The 19,726-nt window shown below is 41.4% G+C and overlaps 1 protein-coding gene across 6 annotated transcripts in view; it reads left to right on the top strand.

The window, feature by feature from the left end:
- Positions 1-19,726, top strand: part of TRERF1 (transcriptional regulating factor 1) — a 99,046-nt gene that overhangs the window by 47,639 nt on the left and 31,681 nt on the right. The gene's annotated exons all lie outside the window — the stretch shown is intronic.

Here is a 19,726-nt window from a genome sequence, read left to right as displayed (position 1 = left end):
TTGCTTTTTATTGATCTGCAGTGGATTTAATTTGCCCCTTGGTCTGGCCTTGCATGGTTCATCTAGAATTCTTTCCAGTCTTCTCTGGTTTTGAACAACTGTACATTTTGTCATCTGTGGGATTTTAGCTCTTCAGATTTTTGATGGGGAGGGGAGAGAAGGTGTTGCCTTCCTGTTTTTCAGTTCATTCAGGAGTATATGACACACTGCTATCCTGCTTTAGAGCTGAGGGCATCCCTCCCTTGACCCCTTTTTTGGAAAGCTGTTTGTTTTGTTCTCATGCATTTTCTGTGTCTCTCTGTTGCTTTCAAATCTCCATGCATGCTCTCCCTAATAAACCTCAATTTTCTTAGTAGCATAGAAGGATTTTTTCAAATATCGTTTCAAGTGCAATTCCCATTTCACTTGAATCCATACTTAGGTTAACAAGCCAAAAGTACCCATTAACAGCAAAGAGAAAAGTATGGAAGTGTTTATCTGTTAGAGAAACTAGGCTTGGAAAATTTTATTTTGTCAGAAATATTAGAGCTGTGTGCACCAAGTCTATAGCTCTTCCACCCTCAGAACACTCTTGCTCCAGCCTTTGTCTTGGTTTTTGTTACATCCTAAATCTTTGCATAGGCTCATTTTGTTTTGAATGCAGGGAATTCTTTCTGTCTTACTGTCGCTTGAAATAGTTTGAAATTATCCTTCTTTATAATTTTCTACCTGAAGGAAAACTATGGTTGGGATTTTTGGGGTGTTGGGGTGGGTTGAATGCTGTTTGGTTTCTGCACCAAGCTCCCCAGCTTTTCCTCCCCTGCCTTGTTCCATACATATCACTCAAAGCCGTGGCATCTTTCTGTGTTTTAAATGTCTTATAAAAATATTGGAACCCTCAAGAAATGTCACACTTCTTCCATCTTGCCACCGGCCCAGCGAGTGCTGTTACTCTGCTGTCAAGGTAGAGACCTCAGTCCCTGTGGTGTTTACCAGAGATGCTGTTTTACCCTGGTTAGCAAATGTGTGTTTCTGTCCTGCCTGTTATGTGGGGCTTGCCAGGCTTTTGACTAGACCTAAGTTTACCCAGTAATGCCAGTTTATCTTTTTCAAGTTGACACTACAAAGGCAAGTGGTGGGGAGCCTTTGTAACTCACATCACTGATCTCCCAGCATCTGTGGTTGTGAGCAGGGCTTTGGTTCCCTTTTGCCTGTTCTGTTTGGGTTAGGGTAAGATGGCAATATATGAGGATGACTTGGCATCTGTTGAAGGAAATATTACAAAGAAACTTTTCTAAAGTTTCTCTGAAGCTCAGGAGTTAAGGAATAACAGCTCTTCTCCCTAGGACACAGTTTCTGACCCAGTTATGTAGATTTCACTTTCAGGGCTTCATTGACGTAAATGAATTTTGGTTCTGCCTTAAAACCACTGCAAGAAAAGGTCTTTGTGTAAGTTTCAGTTTATGTTTGGTTTTTTTAATCTGTTACACCACTGAAGTATTAAATAACTTAATACTGCAAGAGCTTATTCTTTCCAGTCCCTGGCTTTCCCCTGAGGAAGAAGTAAATATGCCTGCTCAGAGACACTTTGAAAATGATGCTACACAGATGTGCAGGGATGCACACGCACATCTGTGCACCCAGACAGCACCGTGAGCTCTGCCCTGGAAGCTGTGGCGTGAGGGGGTAACATTGTGGAGGAGGCACAGTAAGGTGATCTGACTGGAAACTAATGCTGAATTTCATTTCAGAAACCATGGAAGTATCATGCTTTTACCATCTACTTTCTTATGTATTCAAAAATATTTTTCCAGTGCGTGTTATTTCTAAATTACTAATTACTTGTGCGGAAAAGTTGTAGTGTGCTTTTCTACAAAATTGCAAGTAAGTTTATTCCAAACTTTGCAGGAGAGTGAACTAAAGCATTTCTAGGCATTTTGTTCCTGTCTATAACTTGAATCAGGAAAACACATCAATGTCATTGGTGCATTTAATGGCCTCTCAAGTCATTCTGAACCTAAATAAGTTAGGTTCGGAAACTTGCACAATAGATTACTTGCACAGTAGATTACTGTTGACCAGGTGAAGAAAACTGATTGTGAAGGACATGTCAGGCACTTCAGAGGAAGTTAAATTCAAATGGAAATCATTATTTCTCTTGAGCTGGATGTTTACAGGAACACAAACTGAGTAGTGAAGCTGGGTGGAGAGCACAGGTTGCATCTGCTCAGGGACTGCTTGGGGTAAGGCAGCACTGGTATGGAAAATAGCAAAGGGGCCTGGACATGACTAAGGAGTATGTTGATTCATATTCTGGGTTTATTTTTAAAAAGTCCTCCAAGATGATGTTGTGAAACTGAAGAACCATCAGAAATATAATGAAAAGCTAGGAGAGACATCAGGTAAAAAAAATAGTCAGAGAACAAGGACGGTTTGGAAAAGGTTCAAGGTTTTTGATGCAACAAAGGCTATATGTGGCTGCTCTTGAAGCATGCCATGCAAAGCCCCAACTGTCTCTTCACTGCAGGAATGCCTTTCTTTTCTCTGTGGTATTTTAGAAAGCCACATCTTCAAGTAAAATTGAATCTGACTTGCTTTTGTCTTTATATTGTTGACACTGAATTACTTGCTTATTGGATACATGCTTGCCAGGCAGACCGTGTAAGATGCCACTGAGGGTTGGTAACCTTGAAGGATACTTTCTATGTGGTTTTAATTATGATACATTCTGAAACAAAAAATTCCTTTCTCCATATTACTTTATAAGATTTAAATATTTTTCCGCCGTTGCCCTCACTGGAGTGCAGAAAATAGGTTGACTGAAAGGCTGACTATCAAATTAAATTTGTTCTTGTTTTAAATAACTTTTCACATTACATCTCTAGAGATTTTTATCTCTGTATCTGCAGAAATGTCATTTGAAATTCTTCTTCTCCAAGATTTTACCAGGGCAAAATTTCAAAAATGTATGCATTCATTTCCTTCACCCTCTTTTTTCCAGTTCTACACCAAATTGTGCCTCTTCTCCCTTCTTTTGAGTGTCCTTTCCCAGTGCTGCTTACCCAGGTGAGTTTAAGCTTGGGATACACAGGCATACCTACTTCCATGAGGCAGCTCTAACAGTCCTCTGCATGTGTATGGATTTCTGTTTGCAATAAACCAGCTTGTTTATACCTACTGTGCAAAACATGCTGGTGACTGGAGAAGCTTCTTAGCACTACATAATATTCTGTGTGAGGGGAGGTGGTTAGAGTTTGGAATAACTAGTCCATAAAGTAGGACGAAGCTGTTTTAACAGGAAAACTTGCTCTATTTTGCATCTGTTTCTTTTGAGTGATGTCAGGGGAAAAAATAATTATTTTTGCTCTTAATTCTGTGCATTCCTGTAATGTTCAGAAAAGATGTGAATAGAATTTACAGGATTATTGAAGATTATGCAATGGTCCCATATCTGTGAGCAGTTCAGGGAAAAAAAGTCCCTGCTACTTGTACTGTCACTTAAATATGATATGAGAGAGACACTTCCCTCCCCTGCTTCCTGCCTCCTTTTATGTTCTTTGCAATGTGAATATACTAACATCTATTTGAAAGTTATTTTTGTCACCTAGGCCTTCTCTTTCACATCTACCTCAGAAGCAACGCTTGCATCTTGGCGGCGTGTGTTTGTTTAATCTGAGGAAGAGCAAAACTTGTTCAGGTGACCACAAAAGCAGAAACAATTGTTTGCCTGGAGATCATGGTGTGCATTTGTTTATCTCACCTTTAAGGTGTTTTGTAATCACGTTTTCCCAGATCCAAAAGATAATGTCCTAGGAGATAACAGCTAATAGATGCAAATACTGTGTGAATTATACTTACACCTACTTGCATCAGTCACCCTGTGTGACAACAAAGGAAGGAAAAGAAAACAGACAGTGGTCCTTGTTCTGCACCGTGTTGAGGGCCCTTGACTTGCCCTGAGACAAACAAACAAAATGGATGGATACAATAGAGTAGAAATTGCTTTGTTTTTTTCCCACTCTGAGCTCTTCACCGCGTCTGGTTCTGCATAGATGTGATGGAACTGTTGGTTTTGAGTGTTAAATAATATACATACTTATATAAGAACAAGCTCAATCTCTTTTTTGTGGGAGTGGTACTGTGCATTAGGATTCTTTTTTTCAGGCATGACAGCAGCTTTAAGGGCTGCTGAGATGCTGGTGAATTGTTTTCCTGGCGATGCTGCCCAGTGAGCAGGGCTCTGTGGTGCACAGGGGTTCTCTGGCCTGGCGGCGCACGCGGCACTTTGGCACGTTCCGTCACCGATGGAAGCGCCTCTTGAGGTGGTCTGCTCTGGGTGGGCAGCTCTGTGTGTCTGGGGGCTGTCAGCTGGCTGGGTTTGAGGTGTTTCAGTGGTAAATACAATTCCAGAGGTGGCTCTCCTGTGATCCATCTCTAGCACAACAACAGGAAAGTATTGGATCTTTGATGTTTGCCTGGCCGAGAGTTTTCCCTCCTCTGTGTTTTGTACCAGTTGCATCTGCCTCATCACAGCCTGCTTTCCTCCAACCTTGTCTTCATTAACAACATGCTGTAGCCCCTCTACAAACGAGATGATGTCCCTAAGATGCTGATAATGGATAGCTGTAAAAAAGGCTTAACTGAACTTCCTGCTGTTGCAGTTTATTTCAAAAGACAGAAGTATCAATAATGGAATGTTCTGAGTTGTCCTAAGTTTACGCTTCTGATTGGACCAGCTAATTTCCTTAGACGACTGACTTGTCCTTGCAATCAGAAGAGACAAAGGGTCTTTTCTTTAGGGCAGCTCAGCAGAAACTGAATTTCAGTGCTCTGGTCACATTCTCTTCTAGAAATGTTTCCTTGCATTTTCTTTTTTTTTTTTTTTTGTTTTCTCCCTTTTTATACTGGCTGTAGAGGAAACGTTGAGACATGAGCCAGCCAGGGTGTTGGTGGTATAAGTTGCACAATTGTACCCACAGTTACCAGGTAGGGCATCTTTGGAGGGTGACAGTGAAGGCATTGGTTGGAAGACCTGTTTAAATAGTTTGCCCAGTGTAAAGTGTTTTTTACAGACTTAAAGGAATGCTACATCTTAAAGAAATAAAGATCTGCATTTCTTGCTCTTCTGAATGCAGGGCTTTGTAAATGACAGCAATACAAGATGGTTTCCAGAATCTTCTCTCTGATAAGAGCAAAAAACAGATTGAAACTGTAGTTCTCTAGTCATATGAGTTGCAGAAATTAACACATATCTCTTACTGCTTTCAGTGAAGTGCTCACTAGCATATGAGCATCTGTGTACAGGTAGATCCCTCCTGTGCTGCTGACAGGCATTTTCTGTGTATTAGAAACTCCTTTGAATTGTTCTGTCAAATGGTACCCAAAATGTAGGTGGTTCTTTCCTAAGTGACGCAACAAACCAGGGAGGGGAGTATCTTTTGACAGAGCATGCAAATCTTTGACACAACTTTGTGAGTTTGAAGAGATGGAAAGTTCTTTATGTGAAATAATTTGGAAAAGTGCTGTTAAACCAGGCAAAATTTATTTTGTTTCCATTTTAAAAATTAAATTAGAAATGACTGCAGGAATTTTCCTCTATGATGTTCCATGTTGAATAAAAGCATAATGAGTTGGACAAGGCTGTTGGATGAGGTCCTCTGGGAAGCAGAAGCTGCGAGAGAAATAATCTGAGCCTGTGTGAGCCCTCTGAGCAGGCAGATCTGCTGTTCATTCCTGGGGTTGGTTGTTTCTGGCTGTAAACTGTGAACTGAGGGGTGGAAGGGTGAGGGTGTTGTCACTGCAGCCTGGGCTGCTGGCATCTGAGGAGGAGCAGTGCCATCTGTGAGGGGCTGCACCTCAGCCCTGTCACCAAAAGGGTTGTGGTGACAGAGTTGAGTTGGTGGCTGGAACGCGTGAGGTCGGTCCTTGGGGATCCTGCCCTGGTTTCAGGGAGACATTTCAGCCATTTTTGGGGAGAATTCAGTTGCATGTTGCCTGCTTGTGTACACTAGTTTCTCCCACGCATGGATTTTGTGGGAGAAACCACAGGAGTTTCCCTACAATTCCTTTCACCTCCCTGTGTGCTGCTGCTGCAAACAGTGCAAAAGGGGTGCCTGGGCAGGTCCCAGCTTTGCCTCTTAGAACTGTGCTTCAGTCTGGTTGAAGTCAGTAAATGTGATCTTTCTGAGCAGAAAAGACACATTTTTATGTCTAGTGGTCGCTTCTTGTTTTGGGAGTGGAGAGAATGGGTTCAACTTTGTATTTTTGTGGAATGTAGATTTAAACTATTATTAAAATGAGATCTTAGGAGAAAGTGTTTATATATTTATAGGGGGAAGAAGAACTTTGTTAGATAGTTCTTTGAGGTAAATGTACTTGTCAGAGAATTTATTATTTTAGTCCTGTGGTCTTTCTAAATGCATTTGACATGATCGTTATTCACTTGCACCATTTGTTTCCTGTCTCATTATATAAGTTAGCAAACCACTCTAGGGTTGCCTTTACTTTTATTTGCATTAGAAACTGCGCCATAAAAAATGTTCTCATTGGGTTGCCTGCTGCTGAGCCAAGAGCTGTAAATAAAGTGGTTTCTAATTGAAATCCAGGAGAACCTCAGAACCATCATAATTAATATACCCTCTGTCTTTCTCTCTCTTTTTTTAATATTACCACAGATCTTTTTTTATAAAGTGAACGAAGCTTCTCTTCTTCCTAGCTACCCTTAACTTGAAATCACTTCTTGCTGTTAGAGTTTTCATACACTTTTCTGGATAAATGAATTCTGGAGGCTGGGGAATTTTTTGTTTTGTTTCGTTATTTAATTTTTTTCTTTATTAATAAAAAAATTAGTTACAGAATTTACTTATCAAGAAGAACAGTTTTGGACAAGAGCAAGGAAAAAAATATTTTGTGACTAAGCTTGGTGTGAGCATGTTGTGATCTATGGGCAGATATTCCTGAGAAGTGGTTTTCTGCTTTTGACTGGGAGGGTGGGCACATGTTGCCACTCATGTTTTAATGGAATACTCCATCTGCTGTCAAGCCAAGTCTCTTTTTGAACATGAAAGTTTTGTGCCAAATGCAACATCAAATCCAGATAAAAGTGGTGGGGTGTTTGCTTCAGCACTCTGTAAATGTTAAAACCCAATGTGTCTAAGAGGGTGGGCAAATCCAGATCATCTTGTGTATCTGGTTCTTTGCTTATTTTAAAATGGCAAATACTTGTCATTCCAGTTGGTTTTTAATTTGAAACACATAGGCAGGTATTCTTTTGATCTGTAAATGGGTGTTTCATTGGGGATTTTTTTAGTTAACTAGTTTCATATTATCTGCTTTATTCGTAGAGTTCTCATCACAGATTACCTAATGTGTTGGATTCCTGTCTCTTGTGCTGCATGTTATTTTTACCCTCTTTGCAAAGGCTGGTGCTATGCCACCAAAAAGATTTTTTTTCCTCCCAATGTTAAGGAGATGCAGCAAGTCTGTCATCCATTAAGGTTCAGAATCCATAATACTCATGCATTTTGCTCTAATCATCTGCAGCGTAATTTTTGTATTTTTTTATTCTGCATATTGACAGGGTAATTTTTTGTTCAGAGATGACAGCCATGAATCATTCGGCAAGTTACTTGATTCACATGGATGTTGATTTTTTTTTTTTAAGCACCTGGTGGGGATGGCAAGAACTCTTTTCTTGCTGCTTCACCAGATTTAGGAGTGGGAGCTGTGAGAGTCTTTGCTTACCTTGCTTATTAGAAACAAAGCAGATTATAAGAGCCCTGTGATCCTAGAACTGGTTGTCTGTGGTTGTCCTTCAGGCATTGGGATGGAGTCAAAATCCTGAATTATGTTAGGATTTCCCATCTTGGCTCCTTTCAGTTTAGGACCTTCCAAAAGTCAGGAACTCCCTGGAAACTGTGGTGTTCTCAAGTCCAGGGCAACTTCCTTTTGATAATAACTGAGGCAATTTATCCATTTGAGGATATGGCTAAAATTGAAATGGAAATGAACCTCCTTGCCGAAGTCTTGCCAAAGATCCTATTTTCATTGAGCATCATCTTGTTAAGAGCTTATTGAAGCTGAGAGATAGAAGTGAAATCTGGAAGAAGTAGGTGATGGTGATTTAAAATATAAGAAATTGTTCAGGTAACACAAACCAGAAGCTTCTCAGTGGCTCAGCGTTCTATTATTGTGGGCATATAAAATACACCACTCTTGTGCTTGTGTGAAAGGTCTGTGCCTGGGACAGCAGACCAGTGACGTCATGTCCACAGAGTTACAGTTCCATTTTTGTCTTGGGTTGAATGGACTGTGTAACTCCATAAAGATGTAAGAATAGTCATGCAGGCACAGACTGCATGTGGAGTAGAGTGAAACTGCATGTCTGTTACCACTGGAGAAGTTGTACAGACTGCACTGATATTTGTGCTTTGAAAAGGATGGACATCTGTGGGGATTGCCAAATCACCTCTTTCTCACCAGATTCACCAGAAACCTTGAATTAGAGAGGTATAAGATCTGTCCATCTCAGGATTTCATGTTTTAAGTAGTCCTGTGTTGTCTAGAGAAAATTACTAGTCCTGTATGCTTTACTGTAAGAAATATTTTTCAGTTCAGGACTTCATAGCTCACACAAGTGAATAAATCATCTGAAATTCATGGTCAGGTTTTTTTGACAAGAGCAGGTGTATCTATTGGAAATAAGGACATAATAATTTATCAAACGGATCTCAAGACTCTGCTGTGTACTTGTGCTGTGGTTTGATGATCAATGTAGAGAGCATGACCAGCTGCCTCAGCACTGCCTGTGCACAGAGTACCAGAGAGGTGTTTTTCTTCTTGCACAAACACAGAAAGATCTTCTCCATTCATCATCAGTTCTGGATGTCTTTGTGGGGAAGGAGAGCACTCCTGGGTTGTGGTTTCTGCTGGTACACCAGGGGCAAAAAGAGGAGGCTGGAGCTGGCTGTGGAAGGCACACCAGACCAGCACTCCTGTTTTCAACAGGTGTTTGTATTGTACAAAACCACTGTAATAGTTTTTGAGGAGAAAACATTGTTTGTGTGTCAGAAGGGCACTGGGGAGTGATGGCTCACACTTGCAGGGCTTCAGAAAGTGTCAGAAAAATCTGGTAATTCAAGGTCTCTCTGAAGGAAGATGACTATGCCATCTCTCTTCTGGAAAGGGGCAGGAGATTTCAAAGGAACAGGGTATTGCAATTGGTCTGTTAAGACCATTTTAGCCTTGCAGAACACAGGGAGGATTCTGCAGGAGAGAATTCTGGACTTAATGAGATTGCAGCTGAAGCTTTCAGTGGGCAGAGGAATGTCAGTCCATTCTTGAATCTAGATGTGGTGGCATGGCTTAACCTCAGGCAGCAGCTGAGTACTACACAGCCACACTCCAGTGGGATGGGGAGGAGAATCAGAAAAGGTAAAACCCATGGTTTGGGATAAGAACAGTTTAATAATTAAAATAAAATAAAATAAAATAAAAATAGCTGCAAGGAAAAGGGAGATAACAAAAAGAGAGAGAAGGACAAGAGTAGCACACACAGCTGCTCCCCACCCAGTTACCCATGCCCAGCCAGTCCCTGAGCAGTGATCCTCCCCCCAGGGTGTACAGCAGGCATGATGTTCTGTGGTATGGAATATCCCTTTGGCCAGTTTGGGTCAGCTGTCCTGGCTGTGCTCCCTGCCAGCTTCTTGTGCACCTCTGCACTGGCAAAGCATTAAAAACTGAGAAGTCCTTGACTAAGAGTGAGCACTACTTAGCAACAACTGAAATGCGAGGGATGATATTCCCTCTCATCCTAAATCCAAAACACAGCACTGTACCAGCTACCAGAAAGAAAATTACCTCTATCCCAGTGGAAATCAGGCCACTGGCTAAACTAATGTAGGAAAAGGAGAGATGTGCAGCATTTGACATAGCTTGGCATTGCTGGAAAATATACCAGTGGGGTCACATGAGACTGCATAAACTGATCTGGGTCCTGCATTACCAGAGACATTAATAAAGGGAAAGATGAGATAAAGACTGTCTTAAGATTTTCCTGTGAAATGGTCTTCTCCAAGGCAAGGCCCCGTAAAAAACTAAAATGAAAATCAAATCTATACTGGGGTTCTCAATATTAAAAAAAAAAAAAAATTAAAAAAAATTAAAATTAGGCTTACTGAAACTCTCAACTCTTTTCAAATATTTAGATTTTCATGCTGTTGTTATCTGGTACAGCTGCTGATACAGACTTTTCTCGTAGCCTGAATTTGCAGTCCAGAAATGCTAAGAATATGACAGAAACAGTACTCTTGATTATCTTTTGTCTTGTGCAGTTACTGCTTTTCCAGAAGGCTTGTCTTCAAATCTCCCATGAGGACAATTGGATTTAATTTATTTTTTTTAATGTAGGACCATTGCCTATTAAAAAAATAAAACATTGTTTTGTACAAGCCAAAATCATATTACTGTTGTTCTAGGCTGATTCTTGGCATCTGAAGGAAAACAAATCTTTGTGCATTAGGTATTCAGAGGCAACTTTAAATCATATGTGCAGTGCCTTCATTATATGTTATCCATTCTTATTGTCTTTTAACTGAAGAACAGTAATAAGAATTCTCCATTGCAAGATAAAGGAACAAATGTAAGGTTGTTCACACATAGGAGAAAATATTTTAATAGCGTTGTAACCCTACCTGGGAGGTCTCTGCTTGGAATCTTTATCAGATGAAGCTGCTGTTGAACACCTACCTGGCACTCACGCAGGTTGGTGCCTTCCTCCTTGGGATGCAGTTTTGGGGGAAGGCAGGCTGTTCAGGCACCCTGGTGCTGTGCAAGTTTTGCAGCCCACACCTAAGGTAAAGGCCATGAGGTTTGGCCAGGAGGAGTAATGGTGTTCCCCTGGCAGGAGTGCAGGGTGTGCCATTGGAGCTAAGTGCAGGCAGAGCAGGACAGGGCTCAGCATCTCTGCAGGACCTGCAGGCCACACAGTGGTGGCACCAGCCTTCCCTCTCACCGTGTGCCCCGTGCTCTCAGAGTGGGGGTGGGTGTCACCATGGCAGGGATGCTCAGGAGCCTGGTGCCCCTGCCATACCTGCCCTTGTGTCTGGCTCTGTTGATGCTTTGGGGAGCTGAAGCACTGCCTGCTGAGCTCTGGCTGGTGTTGCCTGAGCTGCTTTTGCTTCTGATTTGATCAGCACACTTCAATGTCTCTCACCTTTTATCTCTACTGAAGTTGTTTTACCTCCTCTTTTAGCTTTTTTAACATCAACTTACAATCCATCCCCATTCCCATTCTACAGCTCCTGGTTATGTTATCTGGTGTTTGAGGTGATGAGGGTTGTTAGAAATAGCATTTTTGGTTGCATTTTTCAGTCATGAGGTCCACAGTCAGATCTAAAAATGCCTGAGGTCCATGGCATTACATCTCCATCCTCTGGTTGTACTGCTTGTAGCCACTGTGCTTCAGTGGGGAACATCCATGCTGCTCAGAGTCACAAATTACTTTACCAGTCAGATGTCGTGAGTAGATAATCCAGAGGTTTGTATCTGCTGTAAATGAAAAGTGAACAGAAGAGAAACCACAACCATGTGTGTCAGCATCACCATCTTTCCAGAATCCTGTGATAAATCTGATAACACTGTTCTGAGAATTGCTTGCCTACTAATTATTGGAAAAGCATTACCTTTTCTTTGTGTCTCTAATTAGCATTTCAGCTTGAGTCTGAGGCCTGATGAAAAATGAGTCTGGTATGCCATAGGTTCAGTAAATGATGAAAAACTGAAGTCTGTGTTTGCTTACTTTCTTTCTCCATAAAACAAACAAAACTTGAGCTGATCTCTGAGTAGAAATGGTGTCAGAAATGATGTGGTCTGAAGGAGGAGGTTGGTTTTATTTCTCCATTTCCACATCGGGTGGCTCACAGTACACGTAAACAATGCAATAAATAAATAGTACAAGTCCAATCTTAGCTAAGATAACCATGAAAAATCTGTTTATATGTTCCTAAATCAGATGACAAAAATGCATCTCCTACAAACTGATAGGAGAATTATAGAGTAAGTCTTTAAAAGAATGATCCAGAGCAGCCAAGATTTCCAGATAGCACACTCTGAAATTTAATATCCATGTAAAACAGTTGATAATAAATGTTGATGTACAAATATTGTATGTCCATTGAGATAAATCTTTTAGGGACAGAGAACAGACTGAAAATTTGAGGCAAGCTCTGTGAAGTGTTACTGAGGTTCTGTCTGCTGTGCTGGCTTGTGGGGTTTGAGATGCAGAACTTGGTGCATGGCCATCTGAACAACAGCATGTCTGAATGCAAGACTTCTCTGAACAGGATTTGTGCTAATTGTGTTATCTGGTGTGTTTAGAGATATGAGCTTGATCTGGAGGTGTTGGAGGTCTTTTGCAGACTATTTGGAGAGATAATTCATAGAGGCTTCTCTAAATGACAGCAGATGGGAAATCACAGAATTTCGCTCTAGTCTGATGTCTCAAGGAGAGATAAACCAGTGGGCAGCCTGTGGAAGGTTATTCCAGAGAGGAAACCTCAATGGCTTAAGTAAACAGGACTTGAGAATATGTCCACTGCTACCTCCTAGCAACCAAAACTTATGAGGTTCAATTGGCGCAGATCCACTTGCTTGGAGGACGATTGTGTGTAATTCATCCTAGATTCAGGTCATTGTGACCTCAGACAAAACTGGGACATGAAATGAGACATTATTCTCTGACTCCTCTTGTGGAGCCCCCAGTTTCTCCACCTTCATGCAAAACACTGTGCCAGGGTGCCAGTGGGATCATGGAGAAATGTGGGCAGAGCCTCTTGGCTCTTGCATTGTCTGGGACAATAATTCAAGCTCTGTCTGTGATAGAGAACAAAACAGTACGAGCAGGTCAGGCATACATTGCTTTCAGTTGGAGGCGTGATGCTTGGTAACATTTCAGTAATCCTGAAAGATTTCTTGGTCAGTTGGTGAGACAGAGATGACAAGCAAGTTTATCATCCTCTTCAAAGTGTTTCCTCCTTATAATTCACAAGACAAGATGCTGTGGTAGTGTACTGTGCCTGCCACAGAGAAGGTTTCTTCCCTGGTGCTTGTTAGGCACTCACTGAGAACTCCTTCCTCCTGTTCTACTAAGAATCAAGATGGCATTTTGGTCACAAATAAAGCTTTAGCTGTTAAATTATTTAAAAGACCCTTTTCTTCCTTGCTCTTCTGTTCTTCGTCTCACCTTCCCCCCCAGTTGTTCAGAAAATAAAAACAAACAAATGAAACCCCGAAACAAATAAACCCCCTCTCACCAAATAATTATCTTTAGCCTTCCCAGGAAGGCATTACTCTAATCTGTGGGGGGTTGTTTATATTTCTCTCAAAGAAGCATTAAGCAGGATGAACTTACTTCTTGCAGAACGATCCGTGTTTACTTTGTCACTTCTGTATCAATAAAGTGCCTCTTTAGGGTTTTCTGTGTGCTTTGTTAAGAGTTGGCAAGCTTTAGAGAGGGTTGTGCAGCTGGACCTGCATTGAGTGTGAGCAGTACCTTGAAGGTGAAGTTACAGGGCTGGGAACACACCTGCTCCAAAACTGAGCTCGTCTTTGAAGAGCAATCACAGAAGCCAGAACTCAAAGCTTCAGAGGCTGCCTGGCTGTACCTGGAGGGCAAATGGGTGAAATGGTCCTAGGAGACCTTTCTGGGAGCATTGTTGTTATTTTTGCAAGTATTAAATGCAAAATCTCAATTTGTTACAAAAAAGTATACATAAATTGTGCCTGGCCCTTCTTCCTTGCTTGCCAGATGAAGGCACTGAGGTATTAAAAAGCACTGCCCTTTCCCCTCTTCTGTGCTGTTTCTAGTTATGTGGAATTCTCAGGAAGGAAACTGAGGATTGGCACATAGTACCCACCCTACATGAAAGTCTGTGTTAAGGAGAAGATTACTACAGGGATGGCTAAGAGCTTTTAATGTAATGAAGAAGAAAATAGTCAGTGGAGCTAATACTTGTGGGGAATAAATTCTTCATAGAAAGTTGAGAAATGTTCTTCTGAAAATGGTAAAAGTAATTGTAAAAGCTGAATGGCGTGGCATTTAATTATGTAAGGAACGAAAGAGGCTAAAAAAAATAATAACCTGGTATATCAGAAAGCAATTTAAAATATAAGCTAGGGAAAATGGAATATTTCTGTCACAGTAAGATGAATTCCACCACTGGTTGCATTGATTTAATGTCTCAAGTTTTGTTCCAAACAGATCTGTAACTGGAAGGGAATGGGGGTGTGGGAAAGGCATATTTTTGTTCCCTCAGCCTCCCAAGCCAACCCATTCCCCTGCTCAGCAAGAATGGTGAGAAAGATATGGATAAAAATACAAACAGGATTTAAGAATTTAATTAGCTCTGATGGTCATCCAATCTCCAGTTGTCTGGTAATTGTGTCTTTCAAAGGGATCATTTGAAGCAGAGCTTCATATGCTTTGTGAATGTCAGTAAACTAAGCTTGTTAGTGTACAGTGCAAAGGCCAAAGCTGAATTCTTGTGGGTATTTGCAGCCTTTAATAAATAGCACGGCAGTGCCGAGGAGGAATCATTCCTTACACCCACTCGCCCTTAAGATGTTTCCCTTCAATTCAGAAATTAATATTCAGTTGAAAAGTTATTATACATTTTATGTCTTTCAAAATATTCTTGGCAGTGCATAGGAGTCAGTCTGCAGAGGAGTGGGATGGGTTGGGGTTTTTTTTTCCCACCCACCTTCTGCAGGGAAGATCTGGAGCCAAGAAGTAGCTGTTAGACTTTCAGGTTTGTCAGCTTATTTGTTTGAGGTTGGGATTTTTTTTGGTCTCATAGTGCTGTTTCCTGAGCTGTGGAGCTCCTGCTCCATCTTCTTAGGGCAGGGTTGGCATATTAGTGAGGGGTCCAAATGTCAGGTTATCAGGCTGTTGACAAGATCTTGCTGTGATGTGTTCCCAGCGCTGCCAAATTGGAACAATTAGGGCTAAAGCTCATTATGGGGAGTGCCCACTTAGATGGGGGGTTTTTTTGAGTGATTGGGGAATTTCTTTTAGGAGAGTGGCTGGTTTGCAGTAGTTTTGCAAAGGACAATGATAGTTTGAGGTTTTTTCAAGGAAACAGTTGTTTATTGATGTCATTTTTGGCAATGATTTTGTTTGAACAGTTTTAGTTGCCTTATAGTTTTAAGTAAGAAACTGAAATTTTGCAAGAGTGTGGGCTTGAGGTATTAAGAATGACGAAAAGAAGGACTGGCTGAAATGTGTTGCAGAACTCCCTGTACTGAATGATTGGATGATAAAATGCTGGAGGAAATTGCTTGTAGATAAACGAAAGCCATGCATGGAGGAGGAGGAGGAGGGCAGTCACAATAGGGTTCATGCCTGATGGATGCTTCACCAGGTGTTAACTGCTCTGGAAGAGACTTTGCTGTTATCCTGTAAAAATGGCAGTGAAATGATAGACAAAACAGGTGTCAGTACTTGATAGTGAGATAACAGAAAACAAAACAGAAAGTATGAAAGTGCTGCTGTGTACATGTGTGGTGCTCCTCTGTCTTCAATACCCTATGTGGCTCTGGTCCTCCCTGCCTCCCATTTCACCTCCTCCAGTCCATAAAGTGTTGTAAAAGAGAAGAGTACAAAGTATGGGGTGACAGGAAACCACCAAAAGTCCTTGATCTGGAAGCAGACCTGCAAAAATGATGAATGTCCCAAAAACAAGAGATGGGGCATGAGCATCTGCTGTCTTTCCAAGGAGGTGAGCAGGAGATGAGCACAGGAGAGCTGGGAGGGGGAAGATGATGGGTTCTGCAGCAGCTCTGGGGCTCCTGTACTGCCAGTCACTCTCTGAATTCAATAAGGAGAGGACAAGCAGTGGTTATGTGGTAGGAGGTACAGGGGAATTTTCTCCTTGATGGGCCAAGGTGAGCCCTGCTGTCTGGCCAGTGCCAGAGAGCAGGCACTTGGTGCAGATGGGTTATCCTGTGGTGTAACTGCCTCCTTTCATGAGAGCATTTGCTTTGTCTGGTGGGGATGAAGCTGAGCAGTACCCCACGTCAAAGACACTTTAAACATGATCTCATGTTATACTGTATGTGTTACCTGAAGCCTTGGACCCTACATATGAAAAACCTATAAATTTTGGAATTTGTAGTCTATCTGTGGAATAGCGTCTCATCTGTAAGATGCTTTGTTTGTCTAAGCCATTTTCTCTGAAAATAAATGTCATGCAGTATTCCTGAAGCATTTCAAAGATGCAGAAATGAGCACATAAAAATAATTATGCATGCATGGAGAATCTTGTCCTTAGAAGAGAATTTGAATTCCTAGAGTTTTCCTAGGAAGTTGCAAGCAAGAAGCTGCACATGGACCAGGGAAAGGGAATAAATTCATGAGGCTGATGATTAAGGGAGGACTTCCAGCATGTGAGGAGAGACTCTGCTCTGATATAATTGTGTTAATGGAAATAATGATATATGATTGATGATGATAATTTTGATACTGGTAATTATTTTGTTGCTGATTTAGCCAGTTGATATTACAGTCTTTGTAGATATTGCTTGTTTAATGCACATACTCTGTTGTTGTTCTTATCTGTTTCTATCTTACAATGGCTAGCTTTTCTCTTTCCTGCTCCAAAACTAATTAAACACTGTTTGATCATAACCAAGCAATTTATGCTCTTCAATACTATGGCTCTTTTTTTCCCCTTTGGTATATTCTCAGAATCATGTTTTGGGTACTCTGGTCATCTGCAGAAAGTCTGGGTTCCCAATTGTTACACCTTGGTTAAGTTCTTAATGTCAAATAATACAGCAGTCAATGCCATTTAAGTAAATCATACAGTCACAGAATGCTAGAATGGTTTGGGTTGGAAGGGACTTTGAAGACCATCCAGTTCCAAGCTGCCTGCCATGGTGTCTTGGGGTGACTTCATGATTCTGCATCCCCTGTTGTCTGCTCTGGGGCCAGACATGAGTCCTTTAGGCTCCAGGTGGAGAGAGCTGGGGGAATGCTGCACAGTTGGTGTGCAGTGCTCACAGCCTCCCTGGGGTTCTCCGTGCTGTGCTGTGCTGTCTAGCACAGATAGAGGGAGTCCATCCCTGCTTTTCAGCAGGACACCTCCACTAAACCAGGTTACTCAGAGCTCCATCCAGCCTGGCCTTGAACACTTCCAGGGGTGGGGAAGCCACAGATTATCTGGGCAACCTGTTCCGGTGCCTCACCACCCTCACAGAAAAGGATTTCTTCCCCATATCTAATCTAAACCTACTTGCTTTCAATTAGAAACCATTCCCCCTGTCCTGTCACTAAATTTGCTTTGTGAAGGCTCCTGCAGATCTAATTCAGCTCTCAAATCTTCCTCTCGTGTGTTGCAATAACATGCAAGCACGTGGGAACTTTGATTTTTCTTCAGTGTAACATGACTGGCAAAAATCCCTGTCTTTGGTGTGATGCCTTGAGTTCTACTGCCATCCTCCATTTTATTCCTGGGAAAATACCTACTTTAACTTGCAGTGTGAAGCTTTGCTGATCAATATGCTACAAGCGTAGTAAAGTTCAAGAAATTGCCTCCATTACTATCTTGAGATGAGAAATTGATTCAGCTGCATTTTCTTTCTGCTAATTCATCTGTGCTTTACATTCCCATAAAAGGTATTACGTGCTCCTTATTTTCCAGCAGTGTCATCAATCCTAATGAAGAGAGAAGACTGAAAATTTATATTGTGTATACAGGATAGCTGATCTCTGACTTAGCTCTTAATTTGTAAATGTTGCTGTAGGCTTCACTTCTCAGCTTCTCCTTATTGTGCTTTGTTTGTATGCAAAATCTAAGACCAGGGATGGAAGCAAAATTCAAGAATATGGCAAAGGAGTATAAAGTTAGATTGCTTTCTAATCTAAACCTCAAAAATGAGATGGCGGTTAAAATTCGATGGAAAGAATTAAAATCTCATTTGTAAATTTGATGAACATCTGCACTGTTTGTTCATGCATTAATTATGTTGAGACTGTTTTCAGTATTTATCTGCCATCAGTTCTCTACCTCTGGCTCTGAAATGTCCAAAGTTTTACTTTTTATCTGTGGTATTATGTATGAGACCTTTGCACATGTCTGATAATTTCTGTAACCCTGCATAGGGGTGGTATTGTAGCTCTAATGATGAAAGTGATATAGTGGGAAAAGCAGCCAGAACAAATATGAAAAACAGGAAAGGGCTTTTCTGGGTATTTCAGTTGTTGTTTTTCCTAGTGTCCATCAGACCAGCCTCTGTAGGAAACTACCAGGAATGGTTTGTCTGCACAATATTTTGGCATTTTTAGGCTTGATAGTAGCAACATTTGTTCAGAGCAGATGGATAAATGACAAAGAAAGCAAAACTATATATTGTGACTTCGGTCATGGCTCATGATATAGCAAATATTTTTAAAATTAAATTTAAACGTATTGTCAGGTTCTAAATAGCTGTGTTAAACTGAGGCAAAAAAACCTGACATTTTCCCTCTTGGCTCCACTGATGTTAATTTCAGGTTTTCTCCATGTGTCTGAATATTTTTTCTTACAAATAAATGGTGATCAACTTCTGGTCAGCTATAAGATTCAATATGCCTTTTATAAACCTAGAGGTGTTTAAATAGCAGTGTGAAAACCAAGTCAGATAAAGCATTAAATAGATGTGAGTTTATTAAAACCTTATTCCAACAAAGATTCATGGATTTGCCTAGAAAAATTGTGAGCAGACGGGATGCAAGTGGGTGATGAATTCATGAATTTCGGCTCACATTTCTTGCAAGACACGGGTGCACACAGGTTTTAGTTACTGGGGCTCAATATGATAATGTTGTAATCAAAAACTCACTTAGATCCAAGAAAATCCATGTGGTGCTACCAGTATTGACCATCAGCTGAGGTGTTCTGTTAAAGAAAGACATTTTAGGCAGGTCAGGCTTTGTGAGGGGCTCTCTCTCATGGTGCCTGCTTGGATGGGTTCGTGTCTGGGTTGTGCTCTGCTGTTTTCTATGGGCTTTTGGGAGAGGAGGATGGAGGGGAAAGCAGAGACTGGCACTGGGCAGGACAAGGGAGTTGCTTGGGTTCTTCCCCCCACCTTGCTGGATAACTAAGGGAGGGCACTTGTTCTCTGCAAGGATCTGCTGCACTTGGGGAGTGGCTTCTTGCTGTATGTGGCAGCATCACAGTGCTTGGGACCCATTATCAGAGACTTTAAGAGAATAATTTTAAAAGTGAATGTAGCGTGACAGTGAGATGAAGTTGATTGCTGTCACTGAGGTTATCTGTAGTAATTTCTACATTTTCTTCTTAAGCTTGGAATGACTTCCCAAAACCCAGCAGAGCTCAATGCCGATGAAGCCTTTTCCACTGATATCAGTGAGCTGTGAATTGCACCCCAAGTTTCCAGGCCTGTTTCACAGAATCACAGAATGCCAGGCTGGAAGGCACCTCAAGGGCCATCTGGTCCAGTCTGGAAGACCTTGCATGTTTTTGTTTTACTCCATAAGTGTTCTGTTAGCCACTCTTCCAGCCTATTCAGGCATTCTGCAGGGTGGCTCTTCCTGCTGAAGGGTCTGCTGCCCCATTTAGCTTGGTATCATTGGCAAACTTAATCAGGTACATTTGATTCTGTCTTCCAAACCATTTACCAGCGTATTAAACAGGACTGGGCTCACTCTTGGAGTTCCACACTTGTGTCACTTTGCCCTTGGTGAATCCAT

The sequence above is a fragment of the Melozone crissalis genome, unplaced genomic scaffold (assembly GCF_028551555.1).
Source record: "Melozone crissalis strain CALT ecotype California unplaced genomic scaffold, PUWL_Pcris_2 ptg000027l_1, whole genome shotgun sequence".
Classification (NCBI taxonomy): Eukaryota; Metazoa; Chordata; class Aves; order Passeriformes; family Passerellidae; genus Melozone; species Melozone crissalis.
This window is presented reverse-complemented; position numbering and strand designations above follow the sequence as displayed.